At 35.6% G+C, this 15,454-nt stretch overlaps 1 long non-coding RNA gene across 2 annotated transcripts; it reads left to right on the forward strand.

Moving 5' to 3' along the window:
- Positions 1-10,070: 10,070 nt before the first annotated feature.
- Positions 10,071-13,926, forward strand: LOC113285570. 2 transcript variants are annotated; one of them, XR_003328757.1, is made up of 4 exons: positions 10,071-10,805; positions 11,388-11,573; positions 11,780-11,851; positions 12,182-13,926. It is a non-coding gene; the product is annotated as an uncharacterized LOC113285570 (long non-coding RNA). The 2 variants fall into 2 exon arrangements; XR_003328756.1 differs by having other exon boundaries at positions 11,780-13,926.
- Positions 13,927-15,454: the final 1,528 nt, after the last annotated feature.

Consider the following 15,454-nt stretch of genomic DNA (forward strand, 5'->3'; position numbering starts at 1 on the left):
TTCATATCACTGTGAAAACTACCCCCCTTACATAATGATCCGTAACCATATGTATGTAGTGTGAACTACCAAGTAATTCTCCCCCTTTTTTTCAATATAAATTGGCAAAGGTACGAAAACTATGGGATCATAATGAATTCTCAAAGAGATAATTCATGACTAAAAGAGAACATATCAATTTTGTTTCGATGATTTCACATAGTTGAAACTTAGTGTATTCATCAAGGAGTTTATAAATATACAAGATAACTCCTATAATATTCCACAACCGCACTCCCCACAAAGATATGGCAATTAAGCACAAGTTCAATTAAGAACTCTCCCCCATTTTATGTCATTCCCGAAAGAACAACATGAGAAAAGTAAGGATTCCTTTGGACATTAAAAAGTCACATGGATTTGTATCCGGTAAACTCGAATAAATTAACCACAAGAAGGCCTTATTGATTAATTTAATCAGAAACGCTTAACATAAGAAAACTTACGGAGACATACAGTACTTTCACATAAAAGTGGATCAGGGAAAGATCAATACTGCGGAATTTTCAAAAGTTCTATATATTTATCTTTTATCAATATTTTCATAAAGACATAATAGACTTAATTTTTGAGCATATATGAGATAATCATAGTTCACGGACGTAAACACAACATATCCCATAAAATATTTTTGCAATATATAAAACCAATAAAGATTAATACTACAAATTCATCTTCCAAATAACTTAGAAATTTAAATAAATAAATCTAAAACATTGAAATATGAAAATTGTTGAAATATCTATGTGTAATCACAATATTTGCTATTCCAAACCCTAGTTATATTCTTAAAAGATAAGAATAAATTCTCATAAGAAGTTTCCTAGACATTAAAATTCTTGAAAAAAATTCTTTATCATCCCCAAACTCCTTGTCGTCAACAAACATTGGAACATAAGGTTCATGAAGAAAGGAGTAAATTCCAACAAACCTTCTTGACTGTTGTCGAACCATGGCCTTCTGAATTTCAAGATATCTTAGAAAAATAGCCTTTATTTGCTGCAAGAACACCAGAATATTTTTGAAGATTTGAGGTGTTTGAAAAGACGAGGGTACCCAAATATACCTCAATCTAAAACTTTTACACCTATAATTCCTTTCTCCGAAAGTGATTATCTATGGACTGAATCGAGACAATACAACGAATCGGTTCATACTCCGTGTGATTGTCTATGGATACGAGATCGAGACAATACGACAACAAGATAACTTGCATGATTTACTATGGATACAAGATCGAGACAATACAACAACGAAGTATGATTACTTGATAATAAGTTCGGACTTAACCAAACACTATAGGATTGCTATCAAGTAATTAGGAATTAACGTTTGTGTATTTTACTTCTAATTAGAATAAATCAATTATCATTGCGGAAATAGAAAAGTAAAAGACACATCAAGATTTTGTTTAACGAGGAAACCACAAATGTTGAAAAACCCCGTGACCTTGTCCAGAATTGAATACTCTCAAAATTAAGCCGCTATACAAAATCTAAACCAACTTCGTATAGTTGAGACCAAGCAACTAAACCTATAGTTCACCTAGTTCCCTCAATATCCCTGCGCCTCCAACTTGCAATAAGTCACGTACTTGGAACAATTCCTTTGGTTCGTATTCCAAACAGTAAAGGAACAACAAATCTGTTCGGTAACAACTTTTTTCAAACAACGTGATATGAGTTTGACAAAAGGTTCTTCCGTTTAACCAATAAACTCCTTTGCCGGGTTCTAGATCAATCTATTCAACAACTACCAAAGTAATTGTTTAGACTATGCAATCGATATTATGAATCACAAAGAAATGTATTGATGTCGATCTACACAACTAATCAATCCAATCTATCAAAAGATAAACCGATGGTAGTTGGATTCCCAACTGATCAAGTTTTGTGCACACCAAAGATTATGAACTCAAATAAGAAATCTTCTTTGTCTTCAAATATTCTTAGATCTTCAATAAACACCTGCACATAAACAACTTGAATCTCTTGTGATCAATCACACACAGAACATAGTCTGTTAACCATGGATTATCACAAGACGTCTTTATATCTACAAACAGTCTACAGATCCCCGTCGATACTTCGATCTAGTTTGAGTGAATCTTATATCAGAAGAGAAGATTCTCAAGCATAAACAAACTAGGTGCAATCAAAGTTCAACAACCGTTAGTCAATCAAATCAGTCGAAAACTAATAATAAACTGAAATTATCTAGTTTCCCACCAACGGTACTCGTAGAGCTTCTCAATACCAAAGAAGTCTTTAAAACGAGCGGTCGTAAGAGATTTCGCCTAATTAGGGTACTTTCCTCTCCGAATAGACGGCTCCACCAGTAACAACAAAACTAGATAGTTTTGTTGGCTCTGAGGATTAGTTTGCTTGAAATGCAAACTTCAATATTTATAGACCAAGGAAGTTTGGACACCAAGGAATTTCCAAAACCGAATATTCTCAAAGATATGCAATCCAAAATCGGTTTTCATATTTCCTAGAAATGCTCTGTCCAAATATTGACCGAAATCTCAGTAGAAAATCTCCAATTAATAAGTGCACATTACCAATTTTTATTTTCTAAAGATATGCATTTAATTGCTGGAAATTAAAAGCATCTAACATTAAAAACCTTAATTAAAAGATTCTCAATTTATTTCGATCTGGGATTCTCCTTTAGTTATTAAGCAATATCTTTGAACAATAATAGATAACAATTACTGCACATGTTCAAAGTATGTCGACATCTTTACTTTGTAAATCCTTTTTCATATTTATAATCTTGGAACCGATTTGCCACACTTCCAAACGAGTTTAGAATTGGTTCATCTGATTTTCAAGAACTATGTGATTGATCAAAACATTCAATCACCATTCATAGGTTTAACGGTTCTACCAAACACAAAGTTCAGTTCTATCTCCAAGTGGCTACTAGGATCGGTTACACTAGTTTCCCTAAAATGGCTAACTAAGTACCAGGATCGGTTACCACTATCTCATGATATTACTTGTGATCGGTTGCACAAATTATAGGATCGGTTACACCAATTACTAAAACTTGTTAACCTACTACAAGGATCGATTACACATCTTGTGATTAATCCCACCAAGTTCTAGGATCGGCTACCCAATGACTAGGAATGGTCACACCAATTACAAATATCGATCATACCATCTCAGGTGATTACTTAAGATTGGTTTCACTAATAAAAGTCATACCGATACATAAGTCAGGCATTGTGAATAGTTTTACCAAGACATAAACAAGTTATGAGCGGTGATACTAAACACACATATTGGTAATCCAAGGATTTGCAATGAATAACAATACCAATAAGCCTAGCGATTTCCTTTCGATTCACAAAGCAATTTTGTGAATTGTACTTCCTTTAAACGAATGTAAAACATTGTTTCCTGGGACGAAATCTTTACCCATCTTATATACGAAGTTCAAAAGATAGACGTTATACTTCGTATTATAATTCCTTAATACTACGTCTAACTAGAGTATAATCATTCACAGCTTCGCAGTTATGTTTTCAATATAGCACGACTTGAAAGATACGTTAGGAATGAAACAGTTCAAGTCAAAATATTACTAACCTCAAGAGGAAGGATGATGTCGTCGATGTAGCTCTTTACTTCTTCGCATTCTTCGAGTCTTCGAGTAATACTTGTAAGTATCATATCCTAATAACTTTCTAGCTAACCTATACGAAGTTGACTCTAGTAAATAATCAAGCGACTCCTTAAATGAGTTTTGGTTCACTAATATATGACAACTAAACTTGATATACCAACTCTTGGTGGGTTCAACCGAGCAATGCTATAACAATCTCCCCCTTTGTTAGTTTTAGTATAAAACTCTTACATCATATGGATAAACAAATTACAAGAATTCATTATACATACGCTTGATTCCAAGATTCAGGCGGCTCTCCATACATGATTGTTGAGGGGGAAAAACGCCTTCAGGACGTTAATGACGCTGCACGTCGTTCCCTGACTGTACACCTTTCAAAACGAATAGATGCTTCAACTATCTCATATATCGATTCTAAAATAGATTAATTCTACCGTGACATTAGCCACTGAATTCCTAGAAAATAATCTATTATATCTCATTATTTCGTTCCCTGAACTCCCCGACTGGATCAGGGATTAGTAATAGATGACCATTTTATTTTATTACTCTGTTCCCTGAATTCCCCAGCTGAATTCCATGGGTTAGTAGTAAATACTCAACACATTTTATTACTCAGTTTCATGAATCATTCCCAACTGAATTTCATGGATTAGTAATAAATATTCAACAGACGGGCATGTGAACTATCACCGAGTAATCTCCAACAAAATGGTGCAAGTGTACTCAAAAATGATGCACAAACAAGAACCCAAATGCACAAACGAGCATTCAAAAATATGGAAAAATGAGGAATCCTACACAAAAATAGGAGAGAGAAAATAATAGTTAAAAAATAAAGAGATGCCTAGGGAGGACCGGGCCACGCCGCCGTGGCCGGTTCCCCACGCCTCTCACATTATTTTTCCTATTTTTATTATTTTCATGAACTCATGAAAACTCCCTCATTTCATCAAATTTCCTTGTTTGAGCAAAACTCACGGTTTCTCCATATTTTCACGGTTTCACGAAAAATAATAAAATTAGGAAAGGTGTCGCGGGACCGGGCCACCTAGCCGTGGCCGGTCCCATGCCTTGCAATCTTTATTTTTATTATTCATACACTTATGAAGACTCCTTCATTCAAGTAACTTTCCTAGATTGAGCAAAACTCAGGGTTTCTTCATATTTTCATGATTTCATGAAAAATAATAAAATAAAGAAAGTTGTATGGGACCGGGCCACCTAGCCGGCCGGCTATCCCGTAGCCTTGGCCGGTCCCATACCTTTCAATCCTTATTTCCATAGTTATTATTTTCATAAACTCATGAAAACTCCTCACTTGAGCAAAAATCATGGTTTCTTCATATTTTCTCAAATATTGCTCAAATCTTGAAAAAGACAAAAGTCAACATGGTCATATGATCGGCTAAGCTACTCACGAAAATATACTAAAATAATATTATTTTAATATTCACAAAATATTGATCAAACGAGCACACATGCTCATTTGAGCAAAAATCAAGAATTTCAGTCAAGATCAAACTCTTCTGAAAATCCACAATATTGCTCAAACGCACATCAGAAAATATCAAAACTCTCCGGATTGAGACACGAACATCATGGTGACCCGGGCATATTTCCTTGACTGACCAAGGCCGGCCCTAAGGCTTTCACAAAGCCGGTCCCACACATGCTCAATTCTTGAACTAATTTGCTCAATTGCACATATATTGGGCCCAAACTCTTTCCAGACAACTGGGAATTTGTTCAAACGACCATCATTGGTCCCGTGACCACCAGGGTACCGTCCCATGAATTCTTGGTCGGTCCCTCACTTCTCCACAAATTAGGTTTTTTCACCTAATGTTTAGACGAGCACTATTTTAAAAAAATGATTAAACCAGCATTTAATCATCTTTTCACCAACTGGTCAACAAAAGACTTTGGTACATGCTCACTCGAGCACTCAGGCACCACATGGTCGTCCATCATCCCATGTGGTCGGTCCTTCATTCACCCAGTAACCTATTTTCAGTAATTCATCAACTGATGAACAATTGATCAAAAATTAGGGTTTTGAACAAATGCTAAAAAATCACAAATTCTGAGTAGGTTCAAACACTAATAATTTTATCCAACAATCAATATCTAAATTAATTATACAGTATTCGCTCAGCTACCAATATTTTAATTAATTATTATCTGGTCACGCTACCAGTAATTCATCGAATGAGCAATACTTGCTCATCTGCTCAAATATTGATGAAATTATCAATATCCAACAATTCATCACGTAAGCAATATTCGCTCATACAAGCGATGTTTGCTCAGTTCATCATCATGCTGGTCATACTATCAAAGTTATACAAGAATTACATGTCACACGTGTGTTCATCCACGATGAGAAATGCGCGTAAGTTGTGCAACCGGTTTAGGGAGTTAGCAAAGTATTGGGTGGACTAGTAATCAAGTTCCCACACGACATGGAACTGATTTTACCACGATCTTCCACTTTCCACTCTTTCACTCAGGAAACCGTCACACTTACACGGATCAATCTGTTTACTATTCCAGCAATATAAATAAGTCTTCGAATCCACGATTGAAAGACAGACAACGTCTAACACAGAATTTTCCGAGTAATCACTCTCAGGAATTCATCAATCTATCAGAACTTATTCAAAACTTCAGCAGTTTACCATTATTGCAGAATCCTTCAACACATACACAATCCTTGATCCCACACAATTATCAGCTTCCCTCCTACAGATCAACCCGCCTCCCTCTTTGTGACCGAATCGACTCTGGAACGGCCATTGACTTGGTAGGCCGGAGTCCTACAGATTGATCTCCCGAACTTAAAAGCACTCCCGTGCAATGTATCTGTTTGAGGTTAGGCAGTTTACTCGGTTGAAGAGTACTGCACACTTGGTCATCTCTTCATTCCCCAAAAAACCAGTGAATCGTTTTCCCCCATCTACAAACCCAAAACCCCTTAGCCACATATTTTCAAAAATGATTAAATTGTCCTTATTTAGTTAGCACTAATCAACCTGTTTACTCGTAATTAACCTAACTAAATTAATCAGTTCAACTAAAAGTTATGAAATCTTGTTTTGGTTAGATTGAAATTATTTGTTGGAATATTTTTGAGATTTTTTTTTTATAACGGAAATGAAATCACACTATCCAAATTTTTTAATAAGGGGTTTGCACAGGTTATTAATGGTTTCATTCTCCAAATCAACACTTTCTGAAATCACAGTATGAAAAGTCAACATGCTCGACTAAAAAAAAGCATGCCGACCTTCAGTACTTAGTCCATGAACGGTCGGCATACAAAGTATGCCGATCAAACTTAGTCGGCACACTCGATAAGAAACAAAACATGCCAGCCAAACATTAGTTTTTTCGCGTTTATAATCGTTATGGTCGAAAATCCAGCACATTGACGAATGTTCGTCAGTCGTCATGTTATTTTTACAAAACCATGATGACCTATAACAAAATTGGACACAAGAAAACTTGTTTTCTGGGGGTTATTATCGCTATGCTCAATTGAAGCAAATCACGCCGATGAAAGTTAGTCGGCATGCTCGACTAAAACTAAGCATGCCGATCAAACATATTTTTACGCATCAGTCATCTTGTTCGAAAATGCAACACACTGACGACTGTCTATTAGTCGTCATCTCATTTTTACAAAACCATGATGACCAACAACAAAATTAGATACAAGAAAACTTGGAAATTTTAATTGTCAAGGTTTAGAGATGAAGACCATACGATCCCGTAAATGTTACTTCCAGAAATAATATTCTTTGAAAAGTCATCATGCTCGACGAAGAGATACCATGACGATCGTGTAACTGCAATTCAATAATTTCGACATTTCCTACCTAAGATGTCATTTAAACAACAAAACAAAGTATTAGATAGAGCTTGAAAGAATTAATCAATAATAAAAAGAATCCCATCGACGATTTTTTTCATTTGAAAATGATGAACTATAGAGAAGGAGAAATGAATTGATCATTATACTGATGATGAAGGAGAAGGAAGAAAATAACGTTTGGATCATTGTTATAAAAAAGTATGGTGTTTGTCTCCATGATGACAAAAGCTATCAGACAGACGACGTTTAATATAAACCCGATCCGAAGGTCGGGAAGCTCCGGATGGAGTAATCATTGGACGCTATGAAAGACTCACGCAGTTTGTTTCTATATAAAATACTTTCACCTGTTTAAGAGTTGTTAAGAGTTTAGATACAACCGTGTTTCCATCAATACATTCAACGAACCAAACAAAATCTACTACTATACCATCCTTACCTTTGCAATAGAAAGGACTCCTGCCACTTATAGATGTCAACTATATTTTAAATATCTTTCGAAGTTCGTTCTTTCATTCACTAACATTGAGAATAATTTTTCACAGATATTGTGATCATCAGTCGAACCCTTGGTCCGATTTTTAATTAGTTTGACCGATGAATAAAAACCCTAGCTACACCTATATTCTTAGGGATTTTTTTGTTTCGATTCTTTGATTAAACTATATCGGGTTTGTTTCTCAATTAGTTTGATCGAATAGTTTGAATGTGATCATATGGTTATCATGTATACCTGTTCCATGATTGAGAGTATCTTGAGATGTTTATTTAACAGGTTATCATGTGATCATATAGTTTGAATGTGATGATAGTTCTCACGCATATCATCCTTTATATGAAAGGACCTTATGCCTCAGACCAGCCAACGTTTCAAAATTCTTACCCTTTAAAACTATTCTTCTTCCACGAAACTACTTTGAGAATTTAGGTTTCTATCAGTATTCGAGATCCAGCTCGAGAGACACATCCATCGGGGCATTTATCATATAAAAACCGGGTACATAATCTCCCGATTGAAAGAGTGAAAGGTTTTTTTTTCTCCTGATCGGAAGGTTTTTGATGATTGATTTCTCCTAAGGACTTTAATTAGTTTTCTTGAAGCCAATTTTGTTATCTTAATGGTAGTAAGAGATGCTCTAATAATTAGGCAATCACACTTTCGGATATATGAAATTGATTAACTAATGTGCATGTTTGCTAGGTATTTATGTTTTAACATGAGAAACATATATGTGTAATTTAATATGAGCTATTGGTTTGTGGAACAGGAGATCACATATTTGGTTTAGAATCTTTAGATGTAACTGATGCGGTGAAATATGGGCTCTTAGAAAGGTAATTTGCGTTTGGTTTTGTTTAAATTGGTTGATGCAAAATTTTATGACATAGATGAAGGGATATTGTTGAGATATATGTTTTAAAAACATTAATTAATTTACAAATGTTATTCTCACAACTAAATGGTTTTAGTGTGACCATTATTCCTTTCCTCAAAGAATGAATTTATTTTGTTTTAATGTCAAAAACCGTTTTCAAATTGAGTGGGTTAATGAAGCTAATTAAAATTTTAATAAAGTCCTTCATTTACTCATATTTATTTCCTTGGCTATTAAAATAAAATCAGAATTTTTATGAAAAGGGTTAGAGGAGTTGTAGAACATTTTCTTATGAGAGAGTTTTTTCATTTATGTTTTGGTGTTAAAAAGAACTTGAAGAGTTGTTGAGACATTTTTTAGTGAGAGAGTTTTCTTTTATGTCTCTTGGGTTTTCAAAGAAAAATGAATTGTTTGTGAGAAAGAAAAATCAAGTGTGTGATCATCCTTGGTTTTTTTCTAAAGAGTTCTGAGCAATAATGAAGTGTAGAAGTTTCACATCCTCTCACCGTGCAACAGTGATTGTGTAAGAGATTGATCTCGGTTGTTTTATCCTGGGGACGACGCGTCATTGAAGAACTGCTTGCACAATCTTGGGCAGAGCCGCGAAACGTCTTAAAGAAAGCGACCTAGTTCGCGACTCAGCCATAACGTTATTTGTTTCTTGTTTGATTTTATTTGTTGTGTTGGCATAAATCAGCAATGATTCCAACAGATATCAGTGAGTAGCTAGATTTGATTTTAAGACATAAATTTTCTTCCTAATAATTCATGTATAAGACATATTCTAACTGTGAAATCAAATACACCTCATAGTTAGCTTCAGATTGCTTGGTTTTGTGATGTATAAAGCTTACACATTAGAGAATTGGAAAGGTTCGAATGCCCTTATGAATGGACAGAAGTCAGTGTAGGTGGTAGAGTACTACTCTAATACTGATACACTTTAATACGAAATGATGCAGAGGCTGCATTGTCTAGGTATAAGCAGTTAGAGAGTTAATGGGTCATTAGGGAGATCTATTTGTTATATGTTTTATATAGCCATCCTTCTGATCCATACGTTTACTGATATAACTAAGCTTCCATAATAGGTCTTTTTCGTGATATAGAAAAGACTTGGAGACGGAAGTGGTAAAAGTTTTAGTCAAAATAAAAGACCACTAACGTTTCAAAACCTATAAAAACGCTGCAATCCAGTTCTTTGTTTCTGCATCTTTCTCTGCAACAATGGCAGCAGATAAGGAAGAAGGGTGTGTTTAGCATGAATACTTGATAGCCTTATAAAGCCTTTGGATTTTCATCCTTTCAGGGAAATCTAATCGAGGCCTAGAGCAAAAAACAAGACCTCCAATTGGAAAACACATGTAGTGTTCGACAAATAACCTAAACCATTACTAGCTTAGTTCCACTGGGTTTCTGCCATGGATTCGTTGGCTATTTACAATGAGTTAGAAGAAGAATTTGAAGTTGATATGGAACTGAAGAATGAGTAGTGTTCACTGATCTGGTTTAGGGTTTAGGCGAGAAATCATTTGATGGGGATAATTGTCTGTCATCGATTCACAGTGATGGAGGAAAATGACCTGTGTGCACAGAAGAACATCATCAACAACAACAAGAAAGAGAGGATATTGAAACTAGGGCTGTTGAAGGTGCTTGGATGGCATCAGTTGGTGATATTGTCACTATTACGTGATTTGTTTTGAATCCTTTGATATATGCCTAATTCTGATACTCTATAGCTTGGTATAGGCTCTATAGTAGCTTATATAATCTTTAGTGGTTTATGCAAAAGAGATGTGTCTCAACAGTACCTACAACCATGATTAAGAGATTTACCTGCTGAAGGTGCTTGGAAGTCATGCTATCAGTTGGTAATGTTCTCATTGTTCTCTGCTATATGCCAAATTTTGAACTTTAATCTCACTGGTGGCTCAGGCCATGCAATATTCTTGCTGGCGCCAATATTACTTCTCCATAACCAGGACTCCAACTTAGTTGCTGGGTTCAAGGGTCGCTAGAGATATTTCTGTGTACTTAGTTGTGACTGTGGTTTACAAAATATGAGAGAAGCTCTCAGACATTTATCTAGCAGACAAAGATAGGATGGCCTGACTGTTTATCGCGATCAAGCATACTGCACTTTTTATCTTGACATTCCCAAGTCACATCCTGTTCGACCAGTTTGTGAGGATCCACATAAATCAGACAGATGTAGACAACTTTAAGATATTGGGGTCTATTCCCTATCCCGGTAGTACCTAATGTCGAGACAGGCCATATTACAGAAATGGCCATATTACAGAAATGGCCATATTACAGAAATGGCCATATTACCTAATGTCGAGACAGGCCATATTACAGAAATGAAATATATTTAAATCAACCAATATTTACTCTGTACAGTACCTATAAGTAAGTTTTCAAGTGATATAATTAAATCTCTCTCTTCGTAGGTAGCCTTTCAGTGGGTGATAGGAGCTCTGATCTGCACCCATTGTACCCAATGGGTGATAGGAGCTCTGATCTGCACCGGTTGTACCCAATAAGGTCCGAATGGGATGGAGTCGTGTTCGATAATACTCTACACCAAGCCAACAAAATAGCTACGATCTGCACCCGCTGTCTAGGATTCATGCAAGGTAGAACTAAGTTTTCATTTATTCAACATCTTCTAAATTAACTAATATATATTAGTATTGTTCAATGGGTCGTCTAATTTGGCACACAATACTGAAGCTCCTTACCCACCAAGAGGCATTTCCTTTCATGTTTGATTGAAATCATTTAGCAGCAGTATCACTCACTTCTTACTGAGGTTAATGTTCAGTTATTTGTTGACCTGCAGATGATACCCATAACGGGTTAATGTGCTACTGTTTTTGATCTAAGATACATTTTTAGTTTGTCACACTCTAAGGTGAGTTTATGAATTAATGTTTAAACACTCCTGTTTATAGCCATCCAATTTTGAGGCGCCCGTAAGATCATATTGTTGTCTTAGTTATGTAGTATAACATCTTAGCTATTTAGTATAACTCTCATCAGTTTATCCAAATTTCCAGTTAATACTTAATCATCCTTGAAGATGTCAAGAAAGTATACATTATTTGTCATCTAATTTATTAGGCTGGCAATTTAGTTCATATAAACTATATATATAGGATGATAGCCGACTGGCAATTAGGCACTACAAAGGTTGATGTTTTGTTCACTGAAGTAGAATAATGTACAAAGAGATAATGTGCAGATAATGCGAGATAACCATGATGGAGTTTGTACAAAAAGATCACATTGGTATAATAATGTGGTAAGTATGTACTAATTTATACGGGGTAATTTTTCAACTCTAAACTGTTATATCTTTATACATTGCTTGGTAAGATGTACAGTTTTCCCATGAAATTATTGCATGTAAGCATTTTAAAGCATCTCTATGTATATCTCTGTGAATAAGGAAGAGCCAGGATTTGATATCTATGTAGAATTGTTACGCAACCAACACATGATTGAGAAGCGAAATGACAAATATAGATGGAGTGATGGCTTTGGATGTGACATTATTTTGATTTCTAAATTGAGTTAGTGTTTCAACATCTAATATTTACTGCCTATAAAAGCATATGTCGTTAGATGTATCAACACTAACCCAATATCAGTTTGAAAAACAAGGACATGACCAATTATCTTGTATGTTATGGGCTGGATAAGGTGACGTTCTTAATTACTATTATGGTAATTCAAGTGAAATCATGTCCATTAAGTTTTTGGCCAAGGCCGCAACAGGAGAAAGTCCAACGGAGCCTGCCTTCCTGTGCATGTCAGCAGTTGAGAGACCAAACATACTGTTTGATATAAGCCTATAAGCAACCCACATAAGCTTGAGGTGTTTCGTTGGAAAGGCAGGGTATCTTGATAGATTTGCATGGCGAAATCATTAAGGTGCTATGCTCTCTTTCATGAGTATGTGTTAATTAAAATCCACTTCGATTTTCCACTCCTTTATCAACTATTTTGTCCTTCAGGTGGAGAATGACCTAGGGGTTCTATTTTTCATCTTACTTTTGTTCTTTGTTGTTCAATATCACTTATTTGTTAAGCTCAACACCAGCAATGATATTATTTTATTTTTTTTGTTAAGATGTTTTCTGCTTTATTTTGATTTCTGAGTTTCTTTTGATTTCTCCTCCGTGTTCTTCTCATTCCAGTTTACTGGGATTTCTTTGTTGGTCATTGGTAACCGAAATAAATAAATTTGATTATAATTCATAGTTATAGTAACAGGTTTAAGTTGATTTGGATAATGAGAACCTTGAAACTATGCAACTGTGGAAACTATCCTCACTGTGATTTTTGGCGCAATAGAGTTTACAGTATTGCATTGTTGCTTGATTTCTAAAGCCAGTTGAATCATTGCACCCTTGGAACGAAGATAGGAAAAGAGTTTCTGCACCAGGTTAGTGTTTCTTCTTTTCGTCGCATTATTTTATTTTTTAGGACAATCCCCAAAACAAAGTAGTTAGAGGATGGTTTTGCCGTTTACCTGTTTCTTATCCTTATGTCATTGCACCTGGAATACCTGTTTCAAATCCCCAAAACAAAGTAGTTAGAGGATGGTTTTGGCAGAGCACATGGTTTTCACCGATGTCATTGTGGGTTCGACCCCCACATAGTTACGCGAGTAATTCAAATCCTTATATGCTTCAGATAACAGTATTTAGTGTGACACTGGCGTACATGTAGAGAAAGTGGCATCTATATCCATTATACAGGTCGTGTTGAAAATTTACTAAACATATGGGGATAATGTTTGAAGCTTTTTGCAAGAAGAAACTTGAGGAGGACCTGGGGTTTGTCTATAGGGAAGATCCAAGAATTGCAATAACCGAACTTGGTCTATAAGTTCAAAGGTACTTTCTAAAGCTAATACAGATATCCGTACTCATCAATTTTTTCAGGTCAGTGTTTTAGATCTGGGATGGAATACCAAGTCAAGCCGAGAACTAAAAAATAGTTTCCAATTAAAGGAGAGAAAAAAAATAGATTTTGGTTTCAGTTATCCATCACGGGCAGATTGAGAAGGCCTTGAAATTTTAGTTTCCCAATTTTTATTCGCTGTCATTTAACATGTGCCTAAAAGTGCTCATATGATAAAATGAGAAAAATTGAGCTTACTATTCAAGTTCTCCCGCGATATGTGCTAGAGCCTAGAGGTACTACATAGATGCAGAACTCAGCACTGGCAGTTGCAAAATCGACGCGGCATTCATAGTTTAGAGGGTATACAAGTGTCAGTTTTTTAGTTTAAATTTTTTTTTTTGTACTCTGATCGACATGAATCTTTATTCATGTATGTAGTTTGAATGTGGATGGATGAATTGTGGTACCACTTAGTTTCATCCTTGCTATCAGGGGTTTATTTGAAATCTTCAATGGATCATGGTATCACATTTTCATGCTATGTACCAGTATAAGATTTTCTCCTTTCATTTCTATTATGTGAGAATGACGAGTTGGGCACTAGCTAGACAATGTGCGTGGCTCTGATAACCCCACTTCTCTAATATGGTGCATATATCACTTGAAGAGAACTTATGCGTTCTTCAATGTTAGATTAGCAAGCCTTATATTCAACGACATTGAGTAAAAGCAGTATACCAAGATGAAAGGTTGGGTCTTCTTGGTCGGTCACATTAGTTCCCAATTCAGTCGAAATTGGATCTTAGGTCGGGCCCCACCATATTCATTAAATTTTAAGCTCACTATGTTTACTTTGGCTTAGGCCCTGACTAATTTTACCGCACCAACAAAACTCTAGATTTATAGGCTGAACTCTCTGGATTTTAACCTAATCACAGTTAATTTTAATTTGGAAACTACGCATGGCCTTTGATTTTCTAATCCACGGTCCGGCTAATTTTACTTGAACAACCAAACACCGTGATAGCAGGACCCAACTAAACACCAAGTTCCTAATGGTCGGAACCGTGGGTCCCGTCCACTATAACCCGACTAACTAAACATTGATATAATAATTTGGCTATTTAAATACCGGTTTTGTGAGCCTTGATTACTTACATGTTGACTAAATATATTGTGGGAGCATTCATACAGGCCGACCAAACAACATAGAAAAACCGATAAAGATTAAGCCCCGACTGTAGGCCTTTTGCACGATTCTACGACGTAAGTGTTACCTTACAAAGTTTTTGTTATAGAGCACCATAACTTATTCTAGGGTTCAAACTACCGTGTACATAGGTGTTGACTTATGGAGTTTTGGTTGCATTCTAGAATAGTTAATTACTGGAGAGCCGGTCGTGCTCTGGCATAGATATTCTCACTGTTGTTGGATCCTATACGATGTGTTGTTAGATTAAATATACCAATTTCTTTAAGATAAACTAGGAGCTTAGACGTATTGGTGCATCAATGTCACTTTGTTGTAGTACTTGCGCTCTATCACATGTCCTTTGTGTAGTCTCACCTTAGCTTGACCACATAGGCACACAATCACATGTCA

The sequence above is a fragment of the Papaver somniferum genome, chromosome 6 (genome assembly GCF_003573695.1).
Source record: "Papaver somniferum cultivar HN1 chromosome 6, ASM357369v1, whole genome shotgun sequence".
In the NCBI taxonomy this organism is placed as follows: Eukaryota; Viridiplantae; Streptophyta; class Magnoliopsida; order Ranunculales; family Papaveraceae; genus Papaver; species Papaver somniferum.